The sequence below is a fragment of the Lampetra fluviatilis genome, chromosome 30 (assembly GCF_964198595.1).
Source record: "Lampetra fluviatilis chromosome 30, kcLamFluv1.1, whole genome shotgun sequence".
Lineage (NCBI taxonomy): Eukaryota > Metazoa > Chordata > Hyperoartia > Petromyzontiformes > Petromyzontidae > Lampetra > Lampetra fluviatilis.
Genome location: NC_136304.1, coordinates 2,987,531 through 3,002,178, shown reverse-complemented (window position 1 = coordinate 3,002,178; position 14,648 = coordinate 2,987,531). Strand labels below are relative to the sequence as shown.

Here is a 14,648-nt window from a genome sequence, read left to right as displayed (position 1 = left end):
TTTTACCGTCACGTGTTGAACATTACTCTCTCTGGCAGAATTGGTGGGTTAAGCGCTGGCCCCCTACTCTGCGGAACATAGATCGATTGACGATGTCCCAGACATTAACTCTGTGATATCTGCTTCCGTGGGCCATTCTCCAGTATGAGGTGGTAGCACTGCTCTGCGACACATCCGAGTGGATACATCTTCTCACGGCGTGAGTGATGCCACGGCTATGCAGTGACAAGCTCAGCCCATTTGCCGGAGTGGCTTGGATTCTGTCATCGAGTGACCCATGTGGACCGGTAATGGCGTGCAGAGCCTTTCAGTCAAAAGTTGATTGACAATGGCTAATGACAATGGTGGTGATGATGATTACTCATTTGTGCTTTGGTTTTTCCCCCTCACCCTGATATTCTTGTTTCTAACCCATTTCTCCCGTAAAAAAAGAGACCTTTTGGTGTCAACGGGCTATCACCTGCTTATAAATGAAGGATTGATTTATTGACCGATGGTAATAGAATGTGCGTCAACAAACCTAGGTGCCACTCATAATCGGCGTGGCTCAGTGGTAAGGATCGGGCGTTGTTGAATACGGAGGACGTGTGAGGTATGGGGTGGTACGCTTAATTATCACCTCTACTGTACCAGTCTGCAGCAGATTATATCAGCAGATGTCTAACATGTGGTAGCAGCCACCGGCCTCTGCTCTCCCATGCATTCAACCGTTTTTTTATTACCACGCCAGCACAATGGGAACAGAAAGAAACGCTAGATTCTTAGGAATTGGGCAACTCGCTGGAATGGAGTGGATTCTACACTCGCATTTAAAATCCTAAAAATGTTTGCACCACCCCTGATTATCTCGCTAGTCTTGGGTTCAAGGCCTCCATGAGACACCCAAGGCGAAGGTTAAGGTCAAACGTAGCGTTGCCACCTGTCCTGGTTTTACCAGGATCACCCTGTTGTTTAGGTAGTTGCGTGGAGAAATGTACAAGTCTTCTAGGACATTGACATTCCCACCTTTTGTTGTTGTCAATGTGTGCCATAATACACCACTCAAGGCGATGCAATCACATGTAGATCTCCCTGCCTCTGCTATCGTGAGCAGTGCCGGATTAAGCTGGTGCGGGGCTTGTAGCATATGTTATTCAGGGGCCCTAAATAAATATTAAAACACATTTTTAACTTGCACAGTAAAGTAATTGTATTTTTTCATTTGCTATACAGCCAGATAATACGATAAATCGCTAACTTTAAACACCCAGTCGTTCATAAAAGTTTAAGGCAGTATAATACTATAGTAATAGAGCAAGTGCAGAATCGCTGAACTGGAATTGATAGCTTGAAAGCATTTAGCGCGGGGCCCTTGAAAGTGCGAGGCCCGCCGCATGTGCAGCTACTTCTGCTACGCGGATAATCCGGCACTGATCGTGAGCTATTCTTCTTCCCGGTATATGTTTTGGTGTTTTTGTTTGTACCCTAGACGTGGCAACTCCCTAGTGAGGAGCCATAAGGTTGAGGTGCGGAGCCTTTGATATTGAGGAAGTCTGTGTCCAGGCCCAGCCAATGCCAGGTGCTCTAGCACAAGGCTGTGGCCAATGCGCAAGGAAGACACCTGAGTGCTCATTGCTTGTGTAGTGACATAGAATTGATCACTTAGCAGTATAGCGCTGGCTGCTGGCAGGGAAGGGGATCTGCAGCTTACAGCAGCCCTGACTGACAGCAGGCCACGTGATAGACCCGAGAGGGATCTAGTGGAAAGGTTACGGAAGGGGCACGTCGGGAACCCGCTAGAAGGTTCCAGAAAGGGGGCGTGGCCGAGGCGGAGCCAGGCCGCGCTGAGAGTATAAGAGGAGCCCCGGGAGGGGACCTCGGGGCTGTCGTTTGGAGTGGGATCCCCGTCGTCGTTGCTGCTGAAGATCGTCATCAGTGAGAATTATTTTATTATGTTTTATTTTTATTATGTTATTATTTCCATTTTACGTGACTTTACCGAAAGAACCAAGAAGATCGTCACCACCATCGCTGTCGTCTAGCCGCCTTCGTCGCTGTCGTCGTCACTTGCGCTGCTAGACGGTAGTTGGCTGTCGCGGTTTAGCGCCGTCAGTGTCAGACGGCTAGAGTTGTGTGTAGGCGATCAACCTGTGTAGAGTTGCGTATAAGTGAGAGACAGCAGAGTGTGTGCCAGTGTAGGTTGTGTATTGTACAAAGTGTGCTCGGTGTTGATTAAAGAACTGCCTCCAAGAACTTACGTCTCCAAGTTAGTCACTACACTTGCACAGGCATGTGTACCGCTACATCTGCTTAAACCTCTAATTTCGCACCTGGTGAGCACGGTTGGCTACGTACGGCGGACGTCTTGCATATTCATTTCCGTTTTAAATCAACCTCACGTATAAAATATTACTATTTAGAGAATTATATGGCTGACACAAGACACCTGGACTACCCTGTATGTTGAACTTCTCTCGCATGATACGTAGCCAAACGTGCTAATTGGAGGTGCGGCGGAAGGACAACAAAATAAGTTGGTAAGAAGTTCAACATACCATTGGAACCTCATTTGCCAGTAAAAAATATAATTGGTGTTTTACCCTTCTATCTGGCAACAAAACTGACACCTTTTTTTACAAGGAGTCATGTTTGCATAGACCACAATAGCTGCAGTCATAATGCAAACAAAAAACATAACTCTGATAATGTATGCACTGTCCTTGAAGTTGATTGGTCCACACCCGAGACAGCTTTCCTTAGAGCCTAGTCTCACATGGGTTGGACCAGATGACGCCAAAAGGCGCACTCCTTATGCGCACTCCCTATGCAAACATGACTCCTTGTAAAAAAGGTGTCAATTTTGTTGCCAGATAGAAGGGTAAAAACCCAATTATTAAGTTCAACATACATATGTAGTAGGTTCGAATTAGGTGCACACACACGCAACTTGGAGGCAACACTATTTATTAAACGGTAAATAATATAACACTCTACATGAGGTGGTGACCACCTTCCTCAACTCACTAACACTCTGGAACGCGACACAGACTGGACCAGGCAGGCAACGGCCTGCCTGGCCCAGGACGACGACTCGGGACTTGACGACCGAAGATGTCTTCACCTTGGAGTACAGTACAACAGCCTCGCTCAGCGTTCACACCACGCTTATATATCTGGTTTGGCGTGGCTGTCTCCGCCCCGGCGTGGCTGGCTCTCTTCAGGCCACGCCTCCCTTCCCAGGACACGCCTCACTTCCCCCACCTCTGGGAAGGTCCGGATCCCTTCGTACAGGCCAACACAGTAGTGACCGTTCTGTCACTACACATACATAATTTAACGTGTGGCTCTTTTCGCCTATCATGCTAAGCTACAGCATGGAAGGGAGCAATGGTAGTGGTTCGTGCGCTTCACCATGAACCCGACGATGCATATGCATGGATCATGTAATGTTTTGCAATCTGCGTTTGTCTTCCAAAGTACATTTGATTAACGGTCACGACTAACATCATTGGCGAGTGATAGCAGAACTAGCCCTGTTCCTCCTCCTCACACCTTCACCAACCAAGACTGATCAGTGCGGTGAAATATGGTGAATAAAATCTGACTGACGTGAACTAAAAACTAAACTAACCAATTTATTTTGATATTTACCAGGTAAGGCCCACTGAGCTACATGGCTCTTTTTACACGTTGTCGTATCCTCAAATCTTGTAACTCAATTTTAACCCACTTCCCAATATGGTATCGACTGCAAACTTGGTATACTCATGTCATACTGATGAGAATACTATATTCTATCATTAAAAATAGAAAACACATTTTTAAACCATATTTTTATATGTTATGTTGCAGCTTGGCTCTAATTGTCCACAGTCAACTGACGTTGGCTATAATTGGCCACGGCCCCTTACGTTATGGCAAGCCTCGGGGCCACTTCCTGGAGTCGTGGAGTTCTTCCATTACTCATACGGTACATTTCATTTAAGCGTGTTTTAAAAAAAAGTATTTTAAAATATTACGTATTTTGAAATAACCTGGCCACAAATGATAGGCCAATAAAGTGGCTCATCACGTGGAATTTATAGCAGCCAAATACTCTAAACACACGTTCTAAATGTGGAGAGAAAAACTGGAGGACCCGGAGAAAATCCATGCGACCACGGGGAGAACATGCAAACTCCAACATACAAGCGTCAGGGTTGGGATCGAACCTACGGCCTCCTGCATACCAGGGGAGGTAGTTCACATCTCGCCCACTGTGGCATGGGGAGGCCTTCATCCATTGGAGGATGAGAAGAGCTGGAATGTATTTTCATTGTTTCACAGCATGAGAAGAAACACTACTCTGCAAATACAAAAGTCTATCAGGTACCATTACTTGGTTATTGATCAGCTCATATGAACGCTCAGTGGTTTAATATACCCCACGTAGCTTTAATTGCCCAAAGGAATGCGGACGCTGCTCATGCATTTACTATGTACGTACACTATTAACCCTGACTAATTATTCAACTATATCCACGTTATTAAAGAACACAAATGCGTGATGTTTTGTTCGATTGCCAATATAATTGATGGTATTGTATTAAAAACATTTTCGGCAATGAAAGTTCATCCTTACTGCGAGAGCAGTTGAGGAAGTTGTTGCTGCGCTGTGCTATGAACCTGGGTAACATTGAGTTCAGTTCCCAATCATGGCTTAACATCGTTGTTGAGCAGTGGCTATCACCAAATCACCAACTTGCACTGACCAATGTGGTACAGGTGAGTATCTTGATATGGAGCAAGGGGGCCTTCATCCAGCAGTGGATTTACAATGTATACAATATCATGAAAATATGATAGCTTGTGCAAAAATAAATGTCAGGTCCTATGTGTATATATCCATATAAATATTGAGTTTAGAGCTGTAGTGTTCACAAAGGGATGAGTTAAGAGTTCAACAAAATACACTTTACGAAATGAAAAAGAACTATAACTTTATTCGTAACTCCATCGTGTATATAGATACATATCAGCAGCAGCTGTCATTAATGATATTTGTCTAAATATGTTTGAAATGAATAAAACATGGAAAAGAATAAGCCGTCGGGTAAATATATAAGCCCCAACTGTGACAGAAAGCATTACATATTAATGCATCATAACAGTTGTCTTCGGAAGTATTTAATTAGATACAGAAGCTGACAGCTGTCATGGCAAAATGGTTTAGTGTCTTCAACTTTTGAGCAACTTTTTGATCAATGTGGGCAGTTTTTTTTTTGTAAAAGGATAGCGTCTGAATAGCAACACAACTTTATATGACAAGTTGGTTCATATTGGATCATATTCGCAAGAAATCGTGCCCCTTGTCACAGATGAACAGCAATAATGCATAACACAACTTCAGTTGGAAAGCATTCATTAATCGACTTAAAAAAATACTGAAACTTTGAATTGATCCCTGAAGATGGAGAATGTACATTGATGGGAATGTATATTTTATTTGCTTCACTTCACACGTGCCCCATTTCTTATTTAGTTTCCAAATCCTTATTCACAAAACGCACAGCTATGCAATCGAAGTTGAGCGGTTACATATTAATAATCACCGACAAGTGAAACCTTTGCCATGGAGTAACACTTTACAAAAATTTACGTTGATAAATCCGTAGCTTATTTTAAATATATGCAAAGTGTTCAGCGTGTCTTGAGGACAGGGAAGCGTATTAACAGTTGGAACATGGATACGTTCTACTTTGGAGTGTCCGTCTCATATCAGGTCGGTATGGATTTCACAACGTGTGACTAATGAAACAGCAACATGGACATGCGAGAACAAATACTGAAACGTCCACAGAGAAAAAGCGTGGAGAGATGCGAGCTCGGATATTATCCCGAGAGACAGAAAGAGCACAACATGGATTAAATAATAGACGCCAGATGGTGATGTCCCATTGACTGTTCAGAGAAATAAACAACAATTGTGTCATACAGAGTAGGGGCTGGTGAACAAGCACATTAAAAAAAAACATGTTCATCAATAACACTGCCTTGAAAAATAACCAAAATATACAACAGGTGAAGTTTTGGGCAATGAGTCTCTTTTTCTTAACAAAACAAAAGAAGATGTAAGAGAAAAAAGTTTAGCTGGAGGCATATTATATTTTTTGCGACATAGAATTGTAATGTATGACTTACTCTTCTTGGTTCTTTCGGTAAAGTCACGTAGAAGGGAAATAATAAAGTAATAAAAATAAAACATAATAAAATAATTCTCACGACGTTTCGGCCACAACGCAAGCAGCCGTCTTCAGGTGGAGAACAGGTCTGTCAAGTAGACAGTCTGAATGGCACGCTCCAGGCTTGGAGCGACTATTTATGCTGGGATGGAGGGGCGAAGAGCGTCTTGACAAAATAATTTGCATATCAAGAGGAATTTAGCATATTTATGGGAAATGCAGATATGCGATTAGTACTACTTGTGGTACGACACGTCGCAAGAAGGAATGGTAGCTGGTGGGCGAGACTAACAGTGGAGTGGAAGTCAATAGTGGGAAACACGCCCGAGAGTGAACGTCTGCTGCAGGAGACGGAGCGATGACAACAGCTTGTGCGCAGGAGCTGGATCCATGAGGAACGGTGTGATGGCTTTGGAGGCCTTCCATCCAGCAGTGGACAGATCGAGGCTGGCGATGACGACAGTGTGTGTTCCGCGAGCTTCGTTTACGTCATATTTTTCGACCTCGCACCTTTGGCAGAGGTCGCAAACGGGTTTTGATTCCTTACCCGTACCCGGCCGCACCAGGGTCGCAAACGGCGACCCGTACCCGTACCCAGCCGGGTATCGGGTAGGGTACGCGTATCGGGTACCCGGTTACGACCTCTGACCTTTGGCCACCTTTGACAACTTCACGACGCTGCGTCCCACCTCCGTGTCGTCCGCAGAGGTTCAGAAACTGTGAAGACATTCTGTGCATGGAGCCTCATGCTGGAATACAAAGTGATGAAACGAAACAAAAAAAACTTTTTTTAATGAAGTTAATTCGTTACAGCTGCCTTCATTTTTCATAACATTGACTATGTTTTATCTTAACCGATGGATGAGGTTTATAATAACAACGCTGAGTAAGACAGGCACAATAAAAAGAAAAAAGAAAGGCAAATCGCTATATTAGTTTGGGCACTGTCCAAGTTTTACTTGTTTTAATTTAATGCATTTGCCTGCAATGCATCTTTTTCACACGTTTAGTGTCGCGTGATTCTTTTTTCTTCTGCAAACACCGTGATTTTTCATTCAGATCTATATGTGGCATGGGATGTAGGCACTGATTAAAAACACTCGTGCATGCAGAGAAAGTTCCCGTGACAAAATAATAAAAGTAAACTTTCGAAAACGAAATGTCTTACTCAAGACATTGTGAAACAGTTTTCAAAGAGTTCCATTTTTACATAAACACGGACCACTGTTGAACATCTGTCCATATAGATAATTAGAATTCAGTAGCCCATATCTCTATAACAAGTGGCTAATCCACTGGGTCGGTTTCACGACTGTGCTGTATAGCTTTGCAATGCGATTCTGGTCTGTCCAAAGGCATTTTTCGGCATGGATGACCGATCATTTGCACCATGCACTGGGAGATTCAGATTCTTCTGGAGATATCTAAATCTATCCATATATATAAAAAAAATCACGTCTGTGAATGACGCCAATTTTTGTTTCATATTAATCTTCTTTGCAATGCAAAGCAGAGCCAGATTCGAGGTTCTTGTAGACCCTAGGCACTTCTGTTTCGTCGGCCTTCAGTGATAACTTTCCAACAATTGCTACTGCTGCTGCCCCATGTCACTACTACCGCCGCTGTCACTCGCTTGTGTCACGCGGTACTCCGTCTAGCCGCTGGACAGACGTCGTTACGGACACGTTCATTATTTAGTCTGTGCCCTAATTCGATGGGAGCGCGCTGCGTGCCGCAGATAAGCAGATTTAATAAGAAACACTGTTGCCTATCCTTGCGATATGGATATATTTATTCGAGAAGATATCTTGCTTAAAAATTTTTTCAATCATACAAACATGGTCAAATTTTGTTTTCGTAGGCACTTTAGTTTTCGTTGGCCCCTGGGCACAGTGCCTACTGTGTCTATTGGATAAATACGGACCCGAATCAAAGTGGGAGTGAAACTCCAATTTATAGTTTATTAATCCCGCTGATGATTTGCTACACATGTCTAAAGTGACATTGAGAATGCTGATTAGGAGATACACACTGCATCTTGTGTATGAACGTGCGTCTGCAATCTTGTGTGTGTCTTTGTGTCTATCATATTGTGTGTGTACGCATGTCTCCCGTGTGAATAACCAACCATCAACCGTTCGTGTGCAACGTGTAATGACTGAGTTTGTGTATTTGAACAGCAACGATTGGTGAACATAAAATAATGAAATCTGTTGTGATTAATTTATGAAGCCCTGATGCTCACTCAGAGGAGGAGTTGGATGCACTGCTGCTGAAACTGGAGCTTGCCACTAAGAGGTGGAGCCTTACCATCAAAACTAAGCACCTGCCTGGTTATTTTGTACCCTCGGCTAATCCACCCCCACAACTCACAATTGGTGATGGGGCAGTTGTGGAGAGAGTGGAGAGTTTACCATACCTGGCCAGTGTGCTCATGACCAGCTCCGGTTTCACAGCAGAGGTCTCACTCCGAATCAGTCGAGCGGCATTATCTTTTCATTGGCTGCGTTACACTGTGTGGAAGCTAACTGCTCTCTCGCTCCGCACGAACCTCCAGGTCTTCTCGCACACGGTCAATCCCTCCCTTCTCTTGGATCCCCCTAATGGAACATCTTCGCCAGTTAGAAACATTTAGGCTGGCCTGCTAATGATCCATCCTGGGTTTAACCATATGTGTGTGTGTGTGCGTCTAAGTCGATGCGTTTCTATATGTATGGGTCGATGTCTGTGTGTAAGTCCATGTGTATGTCTGCCTTTTTCGCCTGGGCAACGCCGGGTACTTACCGCTAGTATACATATATAAATGTATCTTCATAATAACGATCAGGACAGCAATGATCATGGAACAACATATCTCATCCAGATAAACAGCTAAATAGATCACCATCAACAGTGTTCTCTCCACTGTTGGATGAAGGCCACCCCACATCATCGCCGCTCTCCGCACTCCCGCGATTCCACAATCCGTCTCACTCTGGCACGAGCTCATCTCATCACTCCCATCTCGACTGTGGTCACACTGAGAGGCGTGATCCCTCCCCCTACTGCGACTCCATCATCAGACTCATCCATCAGCCGTCAACCCTTCAAACAATGCGTTCTGCCCAAGCTGACAATCTTTTTTTAAAGTCGCAATGATGTCTCCAAGGGGCGTTTGTTCTTTGAACGATGCGGATAATTTTTTGGGTTTCACAATATAATTCCCATGCTGCTGTGACTGCTTTTAGCTTCTATTGGAATATATTTGGGAGTTTTCATGTTGCTGATCCAAACAAGGATAGCAGGTAGTGTACTCTGATTGAAGGTTTCCTCTTTTGGTACGTTAGTATGTTATTTTGCATTATTTAAATTTAGTTTTAAATTCATAGCACCCTGTAGAATTAAATTTGAACGCCATCAAAGAAGGAAATATTTTTATGTTTAAAACTACAGAATCAAAGTGATATCCTGCTCAAGAGAACATTTTGGCCTTGGCCATCTGTTCACAGCCCTGAACCAATTCTGTAATACCCACATTCCTATGGCGGGGGTGAGTATATCCATAGGATAACTACCGTTGACTTCCTGACAAAGTGGTACCAATTTGATCAACTCGCAAAGGATGATGGGTCAAGTCAGCCCAAATTTGAATTGGAACTCGCAACCTTACTATTGTGAACCGCTCACTCTCCCACTGAGCTACAGTACAGAATTTACCTGTATCTAGATTTGAAGTTTTCGTGATGGCAGGGATCCATACTCTTTGGTTCTGTCGGTAAAGTCACGTAGGTATAAAATAAAATAAATTAAATCACGACGTTTCGGGCGCAACACAAATGCCCGTCATCAGGTGGGACAATCACAGCAAGAAACAATTGCTGAAGTGGGCAATTGTGTTGCGCCCGAAACGTCGTGATTTAATTTTATTTATTTTATTTTATACCTACGTGACTTTACCGAAAGAACCAAAGAGTTTAGAATTTACCAGATTTTTCTTAATTCAGAAATTAAACACACTGCGCTCCGTTTTTGAACAATACCTCGATGATTTGAAGACGTAGGGAACCATGAGTCTGTTATCACACACATGTATATATATACATTGTTCGTGAAGATCATAGGGCAAATTAAATTGCGGTAGATACGTGGCTGGGAGCAGCTGCCATTAAAGTCAGGTTGCTGGTAAGAATGATCAGTAGCCCAATCCTTGGTGCCACCCGGCTAACCCACGCCACTTATGCAAAGCGTTAACATTTAGCAATCCCTGGCGTTGAGTGTAATTAAATGGTAGGGCAAGACCTTTATAGAATTCCTGATTTCTTCAAGTGTGTTGCATGATTGACAAGTCTTTACGAAAAAAAAAACAGATTATACTATTGACCCTGCGGGTACCAGGTCATATAAGTATTTAATTACAGCCATAAAATCTATGCATGTTGTGAATGTTCTCGGTGGGACAAGATGGATTTTGTGTCCCCAAAAAGGTTGTCAAAACCAATGCCAACAGTCGACTTTCCCACCTGACAGAATATGCAAAATGGTTATGCAGTGGTTCTGTATCGTTTTTTGCTATTTAACATCTTTGTTCATGTTGATATATATATGCACAAGTAGTCACTCGCTTAATGTACAAAATGAGCTTATTGGATTTGAATTTACGAAATACCCATGGCTGTTTTAATGATTTGGCTTAGCCCTAAGACAATTAAATTTAAATAATTTCTAAGTCATTAATGCAGAATTTAATGCGCATGTCAGGTATAGTTTTCTTTGGGGCCAAACCTTGGGGCTTGATGTCTATTTTGATTTTGACCTCACCCTATCGCCAGTCAACTATAGCCATTTGAGTTTACCAACAGATGGCTCAGCGCATGAATTGTCGGCTTGCATTGCAACCACCACCACCACCACCGCATTCCAACCAGTGCCATCACGACGACGCCCACACCGTTGCTGGGATTTGATTGTGTGTAGCTGTTGAGTGTGCAGGTGGTGCAACGAGGGCTGTCACCTGCCATGGTTTTCCCAGGACGGTCCTATTTTTGAGGTCAATCTTTAAGAATTCTTGCGACCGAAGAGATGGAAGTCATGTGTGTTACCATATCACAGAGCCAATAGGTTGTAGGGCCCCATGCAGCAGGCTATGGAGAGCAGGGGAAATTTATAGAGGGCCTCTTTTAACTCCATGAACAAGACCCGTTGTCAATCGTGTTGCACCACTGTAACAAGACAGACAGACATGAGATTACATTTCAGTGGACACCGTTTTGTTAAGACACACTTTGTCTTGTATGTAGGCTAAGAAATGTAGGGTGTTTGCACAAGTCAAGGTCAAGATGACATCATGCCAAATCTTCTTGGTTCTTTCGGTAAAGTCACGTGACTTTACCGAAAGAACCAAGAAGATTAATCCCTGCAGTCACGAAAGCTTTAAATCGAAATCATGCCAAATGCTATTGATACCACCAGACCTCACAGTAACTTCATTCCTTCTGGCAGATCCTTGCATTTTGTTGCAATGTCAACACTCAACTTGCAATATTTATTCTTTACAGCAACCGATAATGTGGCTTCAGTGTCTTCCTCTTGGTCAGCGACCTCTGGTTGCCGTCACATTGCCTGTGCTGGCGATTTGCTCTCCCCCATCGTTCACACGTCCCACCTATCACAGCCTCTTAAAACACCTTCGTGTTGTGGTTTATTCTGAACCACCTCTGAGGCCAAGTTGGTTACATTCTACTCCGATGAAATTCTTAGCAGCCCCTACGTGCGTCTGGATTAGGAGGCTGTGAGCCATGCAGTAACAGATACATGTTATTCACAGAGGTGGGACAAAGTCATTGTTATGCAAGTCCAAGTCGAGTCGCAAGTCATCAAATTCATGACTCGAGTCTGACTCGAGTCCAAGTCACATGACTCGAGTCCACATCTCATAGGTGGGACAAAGTCATTGTTATGCAAGTCCAAGTCGAGTCGCAAGTCATCAAATTCATGACTCGAGTCTGACTCGAGTCCAAGTCACATGACTCGAGTCCACATCTCATAGGTGGGACAAAGTCATTGTTATGCAAGTCCAAGTCGAGTCGCAAGTCATTCAAATTCATGACTCGAGTCTGACTCGAGTCCAAGTCACATGACTCGAGTCCACATCTCATAGGTGGGACAAAGTCATTGTTATGCAAGTCCAAGTCGAGTCGCAAGTCATCAAATTCATGACTCGAGTCTGACTCGAGTCCAAGTCACATGACTCGAGTCCACATCTCATAGGTGGGACAAAGTCATTGTTATGCAAGTCCAAGTCGAGTCGCAAGTCATCAAATTCATGACTCGAGTCTGACTCGAGTCCAAGTCACATGACTCGAGTCCACATCTCATAGGTGGGACAAAGTCATTGTTATGCAAGTCCAAGTCGAGTCGCAAGTCATCAAATTCATGACTCGAGTCTGACTCGAGTCCAAGTCACATGACTCGAGTCCACATCTCATAGGTGGGACAAAGTCATTGTTATGCAAGTCCAAGTCGAGTCGCAAGTCATCAAATTCATGACTCGAGTCTGACTCGAGTCCAAGTCACATGACTCGAGTCCACATCTCATAGGTGGGACAAAGTCATTGTTATGCAAGTCCAAGTCGAGTCGCAAGTCATCAAATTCATGACTCGAGTCTGACTCGAGTCCAAGTCACATGACTCGAGTCCACATCTCATAGGTGGGACAAAGTCATTGTTATGCAAGTCCAAGTCGAGTCGCAAGTCATCAAATTCATGACTCGAGTCTGACTCGAGTCCAAGTCACATGACTCGAGTCCACACCTCTGTACTTATTCATACCCCAAACACGCATCTCTTAACACTAAAACCCCTTGTTTTTGTGACCGCCTTAATAGAGTATTTTACAATCGCCACTTTCTCATTTACTAATGAAACTTGACGAAGGAGCATGGGGTCCCGTTCATAACAACTGCCGTTCACATTATTTTGGGAAAGCCAACATTAAGACAACAATGTTCAACTTGAGTGTTTAAACTTGATTTGAAGCTTTCGTGACTGCAGGAATTACTCTCTGGTTCTTTCGGTAAAAGTCACGTAGAAAGAAAATAAAGAAAATAACACAGAGTGTTGTGTGTCTCTCTGTGTGTCTCTGTGTTGTCTCTCTCTGCTTGTGTGTCTGTCTGTGTGTCTCCGTGTCTGTGTTTTGTCTCTCTCTCAAATTTAGTTTTACCTAATGACGACTGCTTGTGTTGCAATCGAAACGTCGTATTCTATTATTGTGAGTGTTTAAATCTACCAGATCTGTATTACCCCTACGATGCCCTTGACTCAGATACCTGCTCTGTAACATCTGCATACTCCGAGCCTATCAGGTGCTGGAGACCCATCGTTGTTTCTGGGTGATGTGTTGTCTGTGCTCTCTCCGTGGTTTTCGAGGAGTGGTGGTGCTAGCCCACTTGTGGCCCAAAGCATAAATGAACGTTAGGGGGGGGGGGACCAATCCCGTTCAATGTATGAACTGATAATGCAATGGCAGAAGAGGTATAAGCAATGTGCAGTGAGGTGAGAGAAATGTCGACAAAAACTAGAAGTGCAGTGAGATGAGAGGACGAAAAAGACAACCAAAGTGAGACGAGGGAAGAGATGGAGACAAGATGTCGAGATGCATGTGGGATGTGAGAAATGTAAATCCTGGTAGAGATGTAGTGAGATGCAGAAACAAGCAGAAGGTGAGAGAAATTGATTCGTGTTTTATGTTAATCTGCTTGTTATGCGTAGTATGCTTTGAATTTCAGCCGATATTATTTTATACACTCCCATGTTTTTCTTGAAGCTGGAGTCCCCTTCACCCGCTTGGGCCCGCTGCTATTTTGCTTTGTTTGTTCACGCTGCCGCTGGTTGTGTGCACGTGTAAGTCGGGCACGACATTGAACTGGGTGGGTGACAAAATGCAAAATATAAACACCTTTTTATAAAAAAAAAAACAACAAGTCCAAGCATAGAGCGTGGGGAATATAGTACTAATAATTAGTATCATATGTATGTGTGCGAAATAAGTTCCACGTACATATAATAACTATAATTAGTATAATGCCGGTGCTCTGTGCTTGGACTCATCGGCATTGTTGCGCTGTTCAAAATCCGCACAGAATTTTGAAATAATTGGTTCACCCCACTTTCGTGCCTGCTCCCTTTAGCACAAAAAGGTCTCCTGGCAGCATTCTCCGTGAAAGTCGATCATTGTGTGCCGTCGGCACGGCCAAATTAATCACCTGCAACCAAAGCAGAAATACAGAACAAGGATGTCAACAGGTTGCTTGTGTCCGAATGAAAGCGACGCGTACACGAATGCATTAAGAATGTGTTTAAATGCGCAAACAAAAGTCTATTGTGTGCCTAAGATTCTCACGTGTCCTTCTCTTATGTGCCCACATTTTTTCTTTTCAATATTTGCACACGCGAACAAAAATGTATTTTTTT

The 14,648-nt window shown here is 43.5% G+C and overlaps 1 long non-coding RNA gene across 4 annotated transcripts in view; it reads right to left on the bottom strand.

Annotated features, from left to right (window-relative positions):
- Positions 1-6,050: 6,050 nt before the first annotated feature.
- The window catches only part of LOC144943297 (uncharacterized), an 82,482-nt gene continuing 73,884 nt past the window's right edge, over positions 6,051-14,648 (bottom strand). For 3 of the 4 annotated variants that reach the window (XR_013639479.1, XR_013639480.1, XR_013639482.1), the window contains exons 2-4: positions 14,340-14,440; positions 11,191-11,398; positions 6,051-6,949 (exon numbers count right to left, since the gene is read on the bottom strand). This is a non-coding gene — a long non-coding RNA (uncharacterized LOC144943297). The remainder of the gene's footprint in view (positions 6,950-11,190; positions 11,399-14,339; positions 14,441-14,648) is intronic. The other variant, XR_013639481.1, reaches the window with a different exon arrangement.